This window comes from Leucopleurus acutus (assembly GCF_964270905.1).
Source record: "Leucopleurus acutus genome assembly, chromosome: 3".
Classification (NCBI taxonomy): Eukaryota; Metazoa; Chordata; class Mammalia; order Artiodactyla; family Delphinidae; genus Leucopleurus; species Leucopleurus acutus.
This window is the reverse complement of record NC_139145.1, coordinates 118,096,411-118,110,582: the sequence shown is the minus strand read 5'-3', so window position 1 is coordinate 118,110,582 and position 14,172 is coordinate 118,096,411.

Here is a 14,172-nt window from a genome sequence, read left to right as displayed (position 1 = left end):
CAAGCAGCAAATACAGAAGTTATGTTTTAGGAAGTGGAAAGGGAGGAGACAAATGGGAAATCAGAACTGAATTGACAAGACCACAGAGGGAGGTGACTTGGGAGGACACAGACATGGGGAGGCTCAAACCCAGCTGCTCTGGCCAGGGACTGTCTCCAGGCAGACAGAGAGAAATAAAAGCACTGAGAAAGGAGAGGAATTCTCACTGGGGAGGCTGGGGTCTGCTGTGCCTAAGGGGAACAAAGAGCAGGGTTAGGAGAACCTATACTACTCTCTTAAACACTAGGGTCTGTAGGGTTGGGCTCTTGGTTTGGTGACATATAAAGTCAATATTTCTGGAAGAACAGGGCTGTTGAATCTGCTCATGAATGGCCTTCTTGCCTAGAGCAGAACTGGCTTTTCAGAAGGTCAGGCTATGAATCTGGGCCGAAATCTGTTGCCACCAGCCGGCTTCATGCTACAGAGCTGAACTGCGAGGTCCCTGGCACTGCTGCAAGCTAACTCCTTCAGACTCTAAGGAATGAAGCCAGCCTCACCTCGAACCTTCTCCACTCCCTGCTCCCTAACAGAAGCTGACTGAGAATTTGCCCTTTTCTGAGGGTTTATTTGAGACTTTAAAAGCATAATTTCAAAGTTTCAGCCAGGTCTTATGTATAAAACTGTACATGGTCAGCAACAGGTCAATTTCTAATTTCCTGGAGGCTCGGAGAACACAACTTGGAAAGGATAGGAAATGAAATCTAATCCCTATACTCAGAGAGGTCATGCAAATTCTGGGACAATTAGGGCAATATTTCCTCTTCTTAGGCTTTTAGCCTCAAATGCCTTTAAGAATAAATATTTATTCTTGAAAGACCTATGTGTGTGTTCAAACAATTACCAGCAAGACAATAAGAAAAATACGAGATGGATCTCTAACTCACACTGATGGGGGTGCCTCCATGTAGACTGGATGAATCACTCCCGAATGTGTCTCTGAGACTCAGAACACCAATGGAAGGAATCTGGAGAGCCCAAGCCCACTCTGGTGATAGTGGTGGACTAGCCCTCTGGAGTTCCCTGGGGTATCACTATGGACTGAATAACTCCAACTTAAGGAAATATACTATTAGAGAAAGAGAACTCAATCTCTTCAGTTCGAGTTCAAACTCAAAACAACTTCATGGGTATAGTTGGAATTTCTCAAAAAGTGAATGAAGATTATAATGCAGATTTTATAAAGGAGGTTCTCAGAGAGATGAGGGAAGACATGAGGGCAGACACATGTGACCTACTCCCTGTTATCCCTTTGGAGACTTTTCCTTTGTAATCTGGGCTGAGTCAGGCCCATAATGTAGTGTTTTTTTTTTTTTTTTTTTTTGGTGGTACGTGGGCCTCTCACTGTTGTGGCCTCTCCCGTTGCGGAGCACAGGCTCCGGACGCGCAGGCTCAGCGGCCATGGCTCACGAGCCCAGCCGCTCCGCGGCATGTGGGATCTTCCCGGACCGGGGCACGAACCCGTGTCCCCTGCATCGGCAGGCGGACTCTCAACCACTGCGCCACCAGGGAAGCCCCCCCATAATGTAGTTTTAAATGACTTTCTTCATATATTGTCGTTCCTTTTGGTTCTCTCAGTGTTTCACAAAATATGATGAATCCACACAAATGCGGATCATGCTTTTGCCAAGGGATGTAAGAGACAGGGCCTACCTTACGTTGCCTTCCCTCTCCACGTAGGCCGTTGTGGAGGTAGCGGAATTACAACATTGAAACCACAATCCATTATTGGACACCAAGATCCTCAGCAAGGGGACCAGTGACCTTCAGGGGAGCTGGAAAAGACACACTTTATGGAGGAGGAGCTGGTTGTTTTGTGGACACTTTGGGGCCTGAATTGAGAGAACTTCCCTTTCTCAAGAATACCAGAGGGAGGCAATCCTTAAGGGAAAGAGAAAATCGATCCTTGGTGTGGCCTTCTTAAGACAAGGCCACCAATTTCTTGACATTCCTCCCATTGAGAAGTGGGGTTTATGTCCCCTCCCCATGAATCTGAGTGGGCTTGTGCTGCTCTGACCAATGGAGTATGGTGGAAGGGATGTTACATGACTTCCAAGGTTAGGTCATGCAATGTCATGGGATTCTGCCTTGCTTGCTGGCTCACTCTTGGAATCCTGAGCCTTGCAGAGAGGCAACCCTTGCATAAGTGCTCTGGTTGACAGTCCCAGCTGAGCCCATCCTTCCAGTCATCCCAGCCCAGGCACCAGTCATTTACATGAAATCTCCAGGTGATTCCTATCCCCAGCTGTGTTAATCAATCTCCGATGAGGCCCCAGATATTATAGAGCAGATACAAGCCATGCCCCACTGTCTCCTATCCAAATTCCTGCCCCACAGAATCTGTGAGTATCATAAAATGGGGGTTGCTGGATGCCACTGACTTTTGGGATGATTTGTGCAGAACAGTTGGGTTACACACATGATTTAGCTACCTGCCTTCCTCTAGTTTCCCAAGTTTTGCATTCTCTGCCCTATTAATTTTTTCGGGTCCTAGTCAACTATGCCTGTCCTGGCCATTGTCTCATGTAACAATCCTCTCAAAGGGCAATTTGATTGCATCAGTTTCCAGCGAAGTGTGTACTGTGCTAAAAGCATGTTAATAAGGCTTTGAGTCAGTCTGTTGAAAGGAGGAATTAGTGTATCGGTCACACCAAACCTCAGAGGCCTGACATGCCCACAATATCCTTCTAATGGGTTACTTCAGCAAAAATCACCCCAAAGGAGTTCCACTGTTTTAACCAATAGTAATAAATCAGGAACCTGACCTAAGAATAGCTAACAGCAAACTTTAAATTGGCTGACAGTCTCTAAACTAGACATGTCAAGAAGAAGGATGATGGCTAACTGGTCCAAGGAGATTATCTGGGAACATCTAGACTCAAGAGAGAGAGAAAGAGAGAGAAGACTTGGGAATTGACAGTAGTTGGTAAATATGTAAAGACACACAGAGAAAACAATACATAGAAGTCCTGAGATAGTAAGAACCATCTGAGATGGACACCAGAGTAAATGAAAGTCATGAGTAAGCAGAATCTGTAGGATAAAGAAAAGGGGAGTCAGGTCAGGTGCTGGTGTAAGGAACAACAGAGCAAAGTAGGAAGATGGCACTAGGAACAAGTGAGTGCTGATTTCAAAGGGTGTTGCAAGACACACAGGTCACTAGAGCTGCACTTTATCCAAGTCTTTATTCAGGGATATACCTCTCAAAAATAACGCTGTTCTCGTGGGAAGCGAATATCCATTCCATCAGTTGGTGCCAGGATGTCTTAGGATGCCATTTCTAGGAGTCAGTTTAGGTGTAAAGCACACACTGTATATATTTCCCACCCATTTTCCCATCTCATAAAGGGACCCTATAGAATCTAGCATGGGTTTGATAAGATGCTGTAGGGGTCCCTCAGCACCCGCTCTTGCAGACACCATTGCCAGAGCTGCAAGTTCCCAGGAAGCAGCAGTAGCCACAAAGGCCTGGCCTGGGAGATGCTCGCACAGCAGATTCCTTCATCTTTCCCCATCTGGTTTCTGTAAACCCAGCATAGGACTATCACAAAGTGGCCAAGGAAGGGCCATGGAGGCCCCTGGACAACTCCCCAAACCCCGTCCTCAAAGATGGCCAGCAGCCCCAGCAGAAGAGTTGGGAAAAGGCCACAGCCAGCCAATCCAACACAGCATCACCGGGAGAGTCCACTATGGAGAGACTTAAAAAGGGACGCCAAGTCATTCTGAGACTGTCTTTGCCCTGAACTGAGCTCATGCTGACACCTCAGAATACAGACCAGCTCATCCCCGAAGATTTTCCCTGAACAGCGTCCCATGGAACCCATCCCATCGCCTTGGCCTCCACCAGCAGCTGTAGGACGAGTGCTCATGGAGTCGACGCTGGAGCAGGGCTGTCCACTTCCTGCCCTGAGGGCCACATCCCAGCAAGTGTTGGAGAGAGCCCAGGCCTTCTCCAGAGCATGCCGAAGGAAAGAACTCTGCCCAGTAGCAGCCTCCGCCCCAGGGTAACTAACAGAGACACTGATTTCGCAGCCCTGTACTGTGCCAACTTTCTGCTCACTGTGGACCCGGGCATAAAATAAACAATGGGGCCTCTTTGTAGAGACCCTGTTGTTCGGCAGCTGTACCTCCCTCCTAAAGGTAACCAGTCCCTCAGTCTGAGGACAACAAGGGTGCGTCTGAAAACGCTCAGCTAATGGAGAATGATTTGCCCAGACATGCTGTTAACCAATCTGGTGGCTTCATGTGAGTGAGAAGAAGGGGGCTCAGAGCAGAACCAGCACTGCCAGGTGGATGCATGGAAGTTTGGGAAACAGGAAGTAATCCGTGCCTGCCCATGTTTCCATGAAAAACACGATTTAGTAACAACAAACACGTGCCCCTGGAGATAAAGCAGGGCAGGGCCTGACTGTACATGTGCAATGCACAGGATTAAGCATGAGGAAGAGGAACCAAGGAAGGGCCAGTTAGTGTTTTGGGCAAACAGGGTGACTGGACAGGTGTGGTGCGTGTCATGTGGACGGGGCTGTGATGGCCTCCATCCGCTTCAGGCTTAGTAACCTGAGATGTGCTTCCAGGACTGATTGGCGTTCGTTATTATGTCCTTTGGCAACAGCGCTTCCTTTATTAATGTCCCTGGAGGAAATAGGAGTCCTCTCCCGGTTTTGACTGCTTTCATTGACCCTTTGCCCCAAGTCAATCATGGCAAGGTGGTGCGTATCTCGGGTGCACTTTCGCAGTTATGACCTGAAACTGAATGCTTCATCTTCGCGGAGCGCAGGAAGGAGACGCACGCCGCGGGTTGTAACCTGTCTCGGGAGGCGGAGCCTCAGATGTCGAGGGCTGGGGGATGAGGGCACGTCCTCGCTGCTCTAAACAAATGGCTCCCGGTGCGTTGGTCCTCGGCATGCTCTGCCTAGACTTGTGAATGAAGCTCTATCCCTACACTCCTCTGCAGGTTCCCCTTGCCACAGGGCATCATCCGGCATACCCCTCCTTGGAGGACAAACCTACCTTACTAGGGTGAGGGGAATTTGGGGGGCTCACAATATAGTCATTACAACTTCTCACAGAGCACTTCCTAAAAGGAGAATTCTAGGTGGGAGGAGTTCGCTGTACCATCCCCCCCAACTCCTGTTTACCTAGAGACTTCCTCCCAGGAGACTTCTAAAACATGGAACTTTGTTCCCAAGAGGAAGCTGTGCTGGCAGAGGACCCCTTGTTCACGGTGACAGTCTTGGAGTCAGACCCCACTTCCCACTACTGCTGCTTCTCACTGCTCACTCGCAGGCCAGCAAGGGCCATCTCCCCTAAGCTTTGCGTGCAAGGCCACAAAGTGTGCGTGTGCTCTCCAGGCTCTGCCCCCAGAATCCAGCCAGGACTGTCGCTGAGACAACTCTCTACGCTCAGGCACACTGCCCTGCCGTCCTCACCTCTCACGCCCAGGGAACCCTCCCCACCCCAGCCAGCCTCCTTCTGAGCACCATCTCCTCGGGCCAGTGCATATGATTTTATCAGGCCATCTCTGACTCATTTCATTTTATTTTATTTTTTGGCCATGCCACGCGGCATACAGGGTCTTAGTTCCCCTACTAGGGATTGAACCCACGCCCTTTGCCGTGGAAACGCGGAGTCTTAACCGCTAGACTGCCCGGGAAGTCCCAATCTCTGATCATTTTAAATTGTTGTTTATGTCATGTGTGTTTACAGTTAACAGCAAAGGGGACTTCTTTGGGAGTTGGGGCAGCCACCCAAAGCGGATGTGTAAGACCTCAGGGAATAGACGCTTCCGGGCAGTTAATCTGTGAGAATTATAGTCTATGTTTAGGAAGAACGAGGTGAGAGAAATGAAGTAGAGAAAACGAAACAGCAGGGGACAGGAGCATGAGAGTGGATGTCACAGTATTAGGTCCCTACAACTCTCTGGCTTGACAAAGGAAATGACTTACTCGGATTTGCCTGATAGTGCACATAACATGGAAGTGCTGATAACTTCCTGTATATGGGATCATTTGATTCTCATTCTGGCCTAGCCTCCCCGGAGGGAACCCTGACCAGACAGCCTGGCACCAACGCCCAGCTCCAAACGGGCTCCAAAACACAGCAGTAGACCTAAATGAGGCAGGGTCTCTCTCATCAGAGTAAACCTTGTATCAAAACCCCTCAAGATTTCCATGGTCAGGATACAACCCTGAGAGGGATTAAGATCAAATCCTGAATCCTCTCCCAGCATCCACACTCCAAATCATGTTCTTTTGTGCTAAGGGTTTTAAAAGCATACAGCTGAATTGCTCAGACCCATTTAAGCTGACGGGGGACGTGGGCTCAGTCCTAGGACAATAATTAACTGGACTCACTTCTTATAGTCCCAGCTTGCTCCAACCATAGAGAATATTGTCAATGTCCGGGGGGAACGAGCCTAATGGCCTTGAGAAAATAGGCCATGATAGTGCTGGCATCTACTCGAACTGCCTCTGTGCCGGATACTTTATATACATGGTCTCTAATGCTCCCAATGGCACCATAAGGTTGGTGTGTCTATCTCAATTTTGCAGATAAAGAAAGAGATTCATATGGGACGAGTAACTTGTCCAAAGTCACACAGTCATTTATGAGGTTAAGTTCCTGTCATAGATTGAGATCTCCAGAAGCAGTGAGAAGATGCAGGTGAAAGTACTTTATTAGGAGAGATTCTTAGGCAAAGTGGTAATAGAGTAGAGAAGTGGGACCAGGAAGGAAAGTAGGCCAAGTAAAGGTGGGATGTCAAGGAAAGTAAGCCCTGAAGACAATATTAGTCTCAGAGTTGATCCAATCAGGGGCAAGAGAGCTGGGGTATTTATACCTCTGAACCAGTCAGTTCACTGGCCCCCCAGGGATTGCCCCCCAAGGGAGATGTAAATTCCCAGCTATCCCCCCGCTCTGCTGGCAAATTGTTCCATTAGTCTGAGGGAAAGCAAAGAGAAACAGGCTGCTGGGAAGAAAGCAGACTGAGAGCCACGTGCCTGCAAATGGTGGAGACCCAGAGACGATGTGGTGCCCAGGCTTCTCCACTGGGACATACCCCTGCCACAGACACAGTCATAAAGCTATAGGCCTTCTGCATCCAGGGACTGCCCAACTGGGCCTTGGCTGCAGCACTGTAGGGGACCAGGCGGGGTGCTGGCAGAGAGGAGGAGCGGGGAGTCGGGGAGTGCATTTATCTTATGTCACACAGTCATAAAGAGCCTCAATTTTAAACTTCTGCTTCTAGCAAAGATAAAGTGAGACAGCGGAAAGATATCATCATTTAATTTTAATTTCCCAGACCCAGGCTGTCTCTAAGGCACTATAAATTAATATTTTCTATATTTCCTATAATTATCTTGTAAGTAGCAACTTTATATTATGTGACACTTCCTTCTGTGATGGGACATTTTTGTCTCTTTTTAGACTGTAATCAATAGATTATGAATAGAATGTAGCAATGATTTAAATCATGACAGTCATGACATTCTCATAAGTCACGACATCCTTCTAATAGTCATGATTATCAATGTTTAAAGTTACATTGTTTTGCTATAAAACTTCTGATATTTCACATCAGTCAGATATTTTTAAACCACACTTTTGTCATGTATAAAAATGAACAAAATGTGACATTTTATATTAAAAGCATCATTTTCTTGAACATAACTATAAAAAGAAAGTCACAGTTCTTACTAGCCTGTTTCGGCATTTTTATTTAACATATTGGAAACCTTGATATAAGAGGGAGGCTGAGCCTCTCAGACCCTGAATGAGCTACCAAGGAAGCAGTGGTGACACACAGCAGTGGGGCAGCCACCTTCCTGGACAGAGAAAAAAAGCCACCAAGATGTCAGGCTCAGAAGAAGGATGTCCCCCGTGTATGCAAATGACCACCAACCATACACTCCTCAGGAGGCAGACTGGAAGCGCAGGAAGGTACCACTCGCTCAGGAAATGAAATGATAAAGCATCCTAAAGACCCATGGGCCATAGGGGACAGTTCCAGATGAGGCCAAAGGCCTTTGAATCTGGAGGGGTTGAGCCGGCAACCTGAGCTGCTGGAGGTTGGAAGCCAGCACGGAGCCCATCCTGCAGCAGCCTGGGAACCTCCGGCTTGGGACGCCCCAGCAGCATGGCCAGGGCTGTGGGCCTCACTCTTCACGCCCACCTCATGGGGAGCTGCCTCAGTCCTCAGAGGCTGAGGGGGCCGGGCATTTTGAGGGGAAGGCAAGCGTGCATTTGACATTGTTTATGGCAATGATCTGCAGACTTTTGCTGAATATCTGAACTGCCCAAAAAAGAATTTTTTAACACATCCCTAATATCGGCAGAACAAGATCTTTTGACCTAGATCTTTCTGACACGGGCTGGCAAGGTGGTGTATGTGTTACGGAACACATAACACATTATCAGATTAACTTAACTTCAATTTTATCCAGCATGAGCCACTAGCCCCTGAGTGCCGAGCCGCATGCTGGGTGCTGGGATCCGAAGATGAACAATCCCTATTCCCTGCCCTCCGGAAGGTTATGGTCCAGTGGGGTAAACAGTCCATACATTTGAGGTAGAGGTGGGGGGCAGAGGGGTAGACCTAGAGGATAACAATAGGTCACAGAGGACCCTCAGGCTAGAGGGAAGCCCAATTCGGCCAGCTTTATAAAGAGATCACATAGAATTATCATCTCAACCACCTAAGGTACTGAGGGAAGTGGAAATTCCTAACTCTAAAGAAGAGACCTTCTTCTAAGGTACAGTAGAAACATACATTTAGACAAGAGGCAAAGGAGCTCTGGGTGGGAGCTCAAGGGTGAGAGACCTTGTTGAAGGAAGCAGAACTGTGTACCAGTCTCCATACAGACCCAGCGGAGGCAAACTCGGAGCCCTAGCCTCCGGTGGCTGAAGGCTGCTGTAAAGCTCGAGGGGCTGGGAGGCCGACACGGGGGCCAGCGTGCATCCTTGTCCCTTGTATGTGAGCTCTGCCCTCGGATCTCAGAAGAGAACCTTCAGAACAGAGTAAATCACCAACTCTTTTCCCTTCTTGGTGAACTGATCTTCTATAAGGCTTCTTCGTCCTTCCACCCCACCCCCCAACTCCTGCCCTCTCCATTCCCCTCACCCAAAGCTTGGAGTCCCCTGCCTGTACCCATCTCAGCCTCCTCCCCAATCCCCGCCTGACACGGAAACATTAGAAAAGCAGCAGAAGCAGCAGCGGCAAAGATGGCAGAAGCCCCACCAGGAGAGGGGAGGGTGCTTCCAGTTTACTCTGGTGGTCCACTTTATCAGTCCCATCGCTTCTCCTCTGGGAATGCAGGACCTCAAGTGTTAGTGACTCACCCAGCAGGCTTGGTATTGCTCAGCTACGAAGAGCTGGCAAGCAGTTCCAGTTCACTGCAGCTCTATTTACAGTAGCCAGGACATGGAGGCAACCTAAGTGTCCACCGACAGATGAATGGATAAAGAAGATGTGGCACATATACATATAATGAGACATACCACAGTGTTCATTGCAGCTCTATTTACAATAGCCAGGACGTGGAGGCAACCTCAGTGTCCACCGACAGATGAACGGATAAAGGAGATGTGGCACGTATATACGATGGAATATTACTCTGCCATAAAAGGAAATGAAATTGAGTTACTTGTAGTGAGGTGGATGGACCTAGAGACTGTTCTACAGAGTGAAGTAAGTCAGAAAGAGAAAAACAAATACCGTATGCTAACACATCTATATGGAACCTAAAAAAAAAAAAGGGGTTCTGAAGAACCTAGGGGCAGGACAGGAATAAAGACACAGACCTACTAGAGAATGGACTTGAGGACATGGGAAGGGGGAAGGGTAAGCTGGGACAAAGTGAGAGAGTGGCATGGACATATATACACTACCAAATGTAAAATCGATAGCTAGTGGGAAGCAGCTGCATGGCACAGGGAGGTCAGCTCGGTGCTTTGTGACCACCTAGAGGGGTGGGATAGGGAAGGTGGGAGGGAGACGCAAGAGGGAGGAGATATGGGGATATATGTATATGTACAGCTGATTCACTTTGTTATAAAGCAGAAACTAACACACCGTTGTAAAGCAATTATACTCCAATAAAGATGTTAAATAATTTAAAAAAAACAGGAAGCTGTACTTTTACTCATTTTATTTTTCAAAATCCTGTCTCATTCAGATTGTCCTCTCAATTCCTCTGAAATTGTGACCTTTATTGTCCTGTTAACGTATTCGCCTCACAGACAGCAAAGTGCTGGCTATGGCCCTCCTCTGACTGTGGCGAGAGCAGTGATTCAAGGTTGCCCTGTGGATGAATGCTCTCAGAGTGGAGTTACGTCAGTCATCTCGTCCGAATGGTTTGGGGTGTGAACTTATTCAGATTCCTGCTCCCGCATTCCCTCATGGGGGAGTAGGGGAAGGAGGGTGACTCTGATTCAATAAGTCCAGGCAGGTGCTTAGGAATTTATCTTTCTCCAAGTGTTCCTGGCAATTCTGCTATGTAGTCACATTGGGGACTCATCGCTCCAGAGCATATAATTAGCTTTCCTTCCCATTTCAGACATGAGCTGGTTTTCTTAAAACTTGTGGACTCTCAGACTCTCTGGAAGCCTTGTTTTCCCTCCGAAGGGAAGTGACACGTTGAGATGTCTCCCCCGCTCAGCTGCACACGTTCCACCTCCGCGTCCCTGTTCACAGCCAAGGACGGGGCTCATCGCCCAGCTGGTGGGCAAGTTCTGTCAGCCCGACAGCTCTGCAGTCAACTCTGTAAAAGTCGTCATCAAAATGTGCAGAAATGACCGTTTGGAGTCGCTATCTTGTTTCTCTGCGACGTGACACTCGTCCAAAGGGATCATGTGCGGAGGAAACGTGCCCCTTTGACAGAGGTGTTATTTCAGTGGGTATCCTCTTTCAAAGCGTTCCCCCTTTATCTGCACTATCAAATTGTTCCTGGTTCCATAAAAGCAGGGCAGCTATTGTGATGGAAATGTATATACACTGCGTAAATGCTGAGCTTGTTTGTTGTTTGAAAGAAGCTGCTGGAAACTGACTAGATCAGGTGTGTCCTGGGCCTTCATCCAGGCGGCCAATTCAAAGGCTGGTCCTGAAGAGAATCCCTCCTCCCTCTTCCTTATTCAGGTTACAAAGGCCACCGAGGAGGAAGCCTGAGCCTAGAACCAGCTGAGCACAGAGGGAGTCTTCTCCTCACCCTCTCAGAGTCCTGAGCGGGTGGTGCTTGGTGGTGAGGGCCTGGGTTTGGGGGCAATAATCTCCCTCTTCATCACCTGGGAAAACTCACGGATCCTTTTTCAAGTACAGCAACACTTTTTTGGTATTTACTTTTCCCACCCCATAGGTGGACTTCTGCTACCGTGTACCAGATTTCATAAGAGATTAAGAACTACTCCTGACACACTCCAGAGTGAATACCTAAGGTCTGGTCTGTGGGCAGCAACCCATGAGTCATTCTTGATTGAGAAAGTTTCTGAGTGGGCACCACAGGAGGAAAGAAAAGAGAGTACTTCTAAATTTGGCAAGGGCTTAAAGTCACAGTGGGAATAGAAGTGTAAATGCCTGAAGCACAAGTCTTACAAACATATTAAAGACAATCATAAACACAATCACAGCTTCAAGGGATTTTTAACTAATGTGTCCCTGTTGCCAAAGCTTAAAATTAGATGTATTGACCCAAGTATAAACCACACTGCCCAGTATCTTGCCCAGAGCAAGGTGGAGACATCCATTTGTCTCATAAAATATGAGTGGGGAAAAAAATAAATGAGAGGACTAGAAATTGGGAGATGAGTTCACATCCCAATTCCATCATCAGATGTGTTTCTGCCCATGTACCTCAACCCCACATGTATTTCTGAATGAATGGTAACAGTGAACGAAGGCAGATCAGAAGGGAGTTTAGGGATAACTTCACCAAGTCCCACATTTGATAGATAAAGAAGCCAACCACTCCAGAAGTTAACTGTTATGACCAAGGGAACCCAGCAATATTGAACATAGCCTGGGCCAAATCCCATGCTTTCTGACTTCTAATCAGTGCTCTTTCCCATGGTGGCCTCAGTTTTATCACTCAGCACTTGAGGACATTAATGCTTATCCTACCTACCTCATAAAAGTCTTAGAAAAATCAACTGAGATAATATGTGGGTTGGATTGAATTATCTCTAAGGTAAAGTGGTATTTAAAGACCATATATCGGTTCTTTTCCTGTTTTCCTTATCATAATGAATGGCCCCACCACCCATTCTGTTACACAAGATAAAAGCCTTGATACTTCCCTTTCTCATGCCCTCAAATCCAATCCATCACTATATTCTATTGAATTTCCTTTAAAGGCATCTTGAGTCTGTCTACATTTTACCATGTCTGATTCACCATCCTTGTCTAGCTACCACCATCTCTCACTTGGACCACTGCAGCAGCCTCTTAATTGGTCTTCCTTCATCTACTCTTACCCCCTTAAATGAATTTTCAACACAGAGGCCAGAGGGATCTTTAAAAATTCAATCATGGTCATGCCCATTCCTGCTTAAAACCCTTCAATGACTTCCATTGCTTTTTAAAGAAAATCCTTGACCCAGTTATATAGCATCGTAAAATAAAATAAAATACTTAATAATAAATTTAACAAAAGTACAAAACTTATACTCTGAAAACTACACATTATTGAAAGAAATTAAAGAACTAAATAAATGGAAAGACATCACACGTTGAAGGACCTGAAAACTTAATATCATTAAAATGGCAATACTCCCCAAATCAATCTACAAATTCAAGGCAGCCTCTATCAAAATCCCAGCTGGCTTCTATGCAGAAATTGACAAGCCAGTCTTAAAATTCACATGGAAATTCAAGGGACTCAGAATAGCCAAAACAATCTTGAAAAAGAAGAACAAAGTGGAAAGACTCATACTTTCTGATTTTGAAACTCACTACAAAGCTACAAAACAGTGTGGTTATGGCATAAAGATAGACATACTCATCAGTGGGACAGAATTGAGAGTCAAGAAATAACACCTTCACATTTACAGTCAATTATCTTTTGACAAGAGTGCCAAGATGATTCACTGGGAAAACAATAGTCTTTTCAACAAATATTGCTGAGAAAACTGGATATTTGTATGCAAAAGAATGATGTTAAATCCCCTTCCTCATACCATACACAAAAAATTAACTCAAAATGGATCACAGACCTAAATTTAAAAGCTAAAACTATAAAACTCTTAGAAGGAAATATTGGAGAAGATCTCTGTGACCTTGGGTTAGGCAAAGCCTTCTTAGATATGATATCAAAAGCACCAGTGGCAAAAAGAAAAATTAGATAAATTGTACTACATCGAAATTTAAGACTTCTGTGCTTCAAGAGATACCATCATGAAAATTAAGAGAACTCTACTGAATGGGAGAAAATATTTGCAAATCATATATTTAATAATGGGCTTGTGTCTAGAATATATTAAAACCTCTTATAATTCACTAATAAAAATACAAATAACCCAAATTTAAAACGGGTTATAAGTAAGGATCAGTCCAGGCAAAGTATAAATAAGTCATCAAACTATGAGATTCCTGGAATAAAAATGCTCTAGGAATTCAGAGAAAGGAACAACCCATGCAGGCTGGAGGAACAGAGTTTGAGCTCTGTCCTTTGGGGGATTATTAAAAACATGATCTCCAAGTTTTAGGACCTGTGTGTCCAGTAAAAATAACAACCAGTGAGTAAGGTTTGAAGAGAGAATGATCTGGAATTCTGGACACAGGCATCTGTTGGAAGAATAGTTCCTACGGAGGCCTTAGGGGCAGCACAGAGCAAGGAACACAGGGAGACTAGGAGACAGAGAGAGAAGGTTGCAGAAGCCAGATGGATTAGGGCTTTTAGGTCAATATACTGGCTTTTTTTTTTTTTCACTCTAAGTGAGATGGGGAGTCAGTAGATGATTCCAAACAGAGTGCAGTGCTCTGGCTTCAGTCGTCAAGGGCAGGAGCAAGGGTATCACTTAGGAGATTATATACAATAACTCAGCTGAGAGATAATGATGACTTGGATCAGAGAATAATAGTGGAAGTGGTGAGAAGTGGTCAATTTCAGAACAGTTTGGAGGTACCGCCCAATGTATCAATAGATA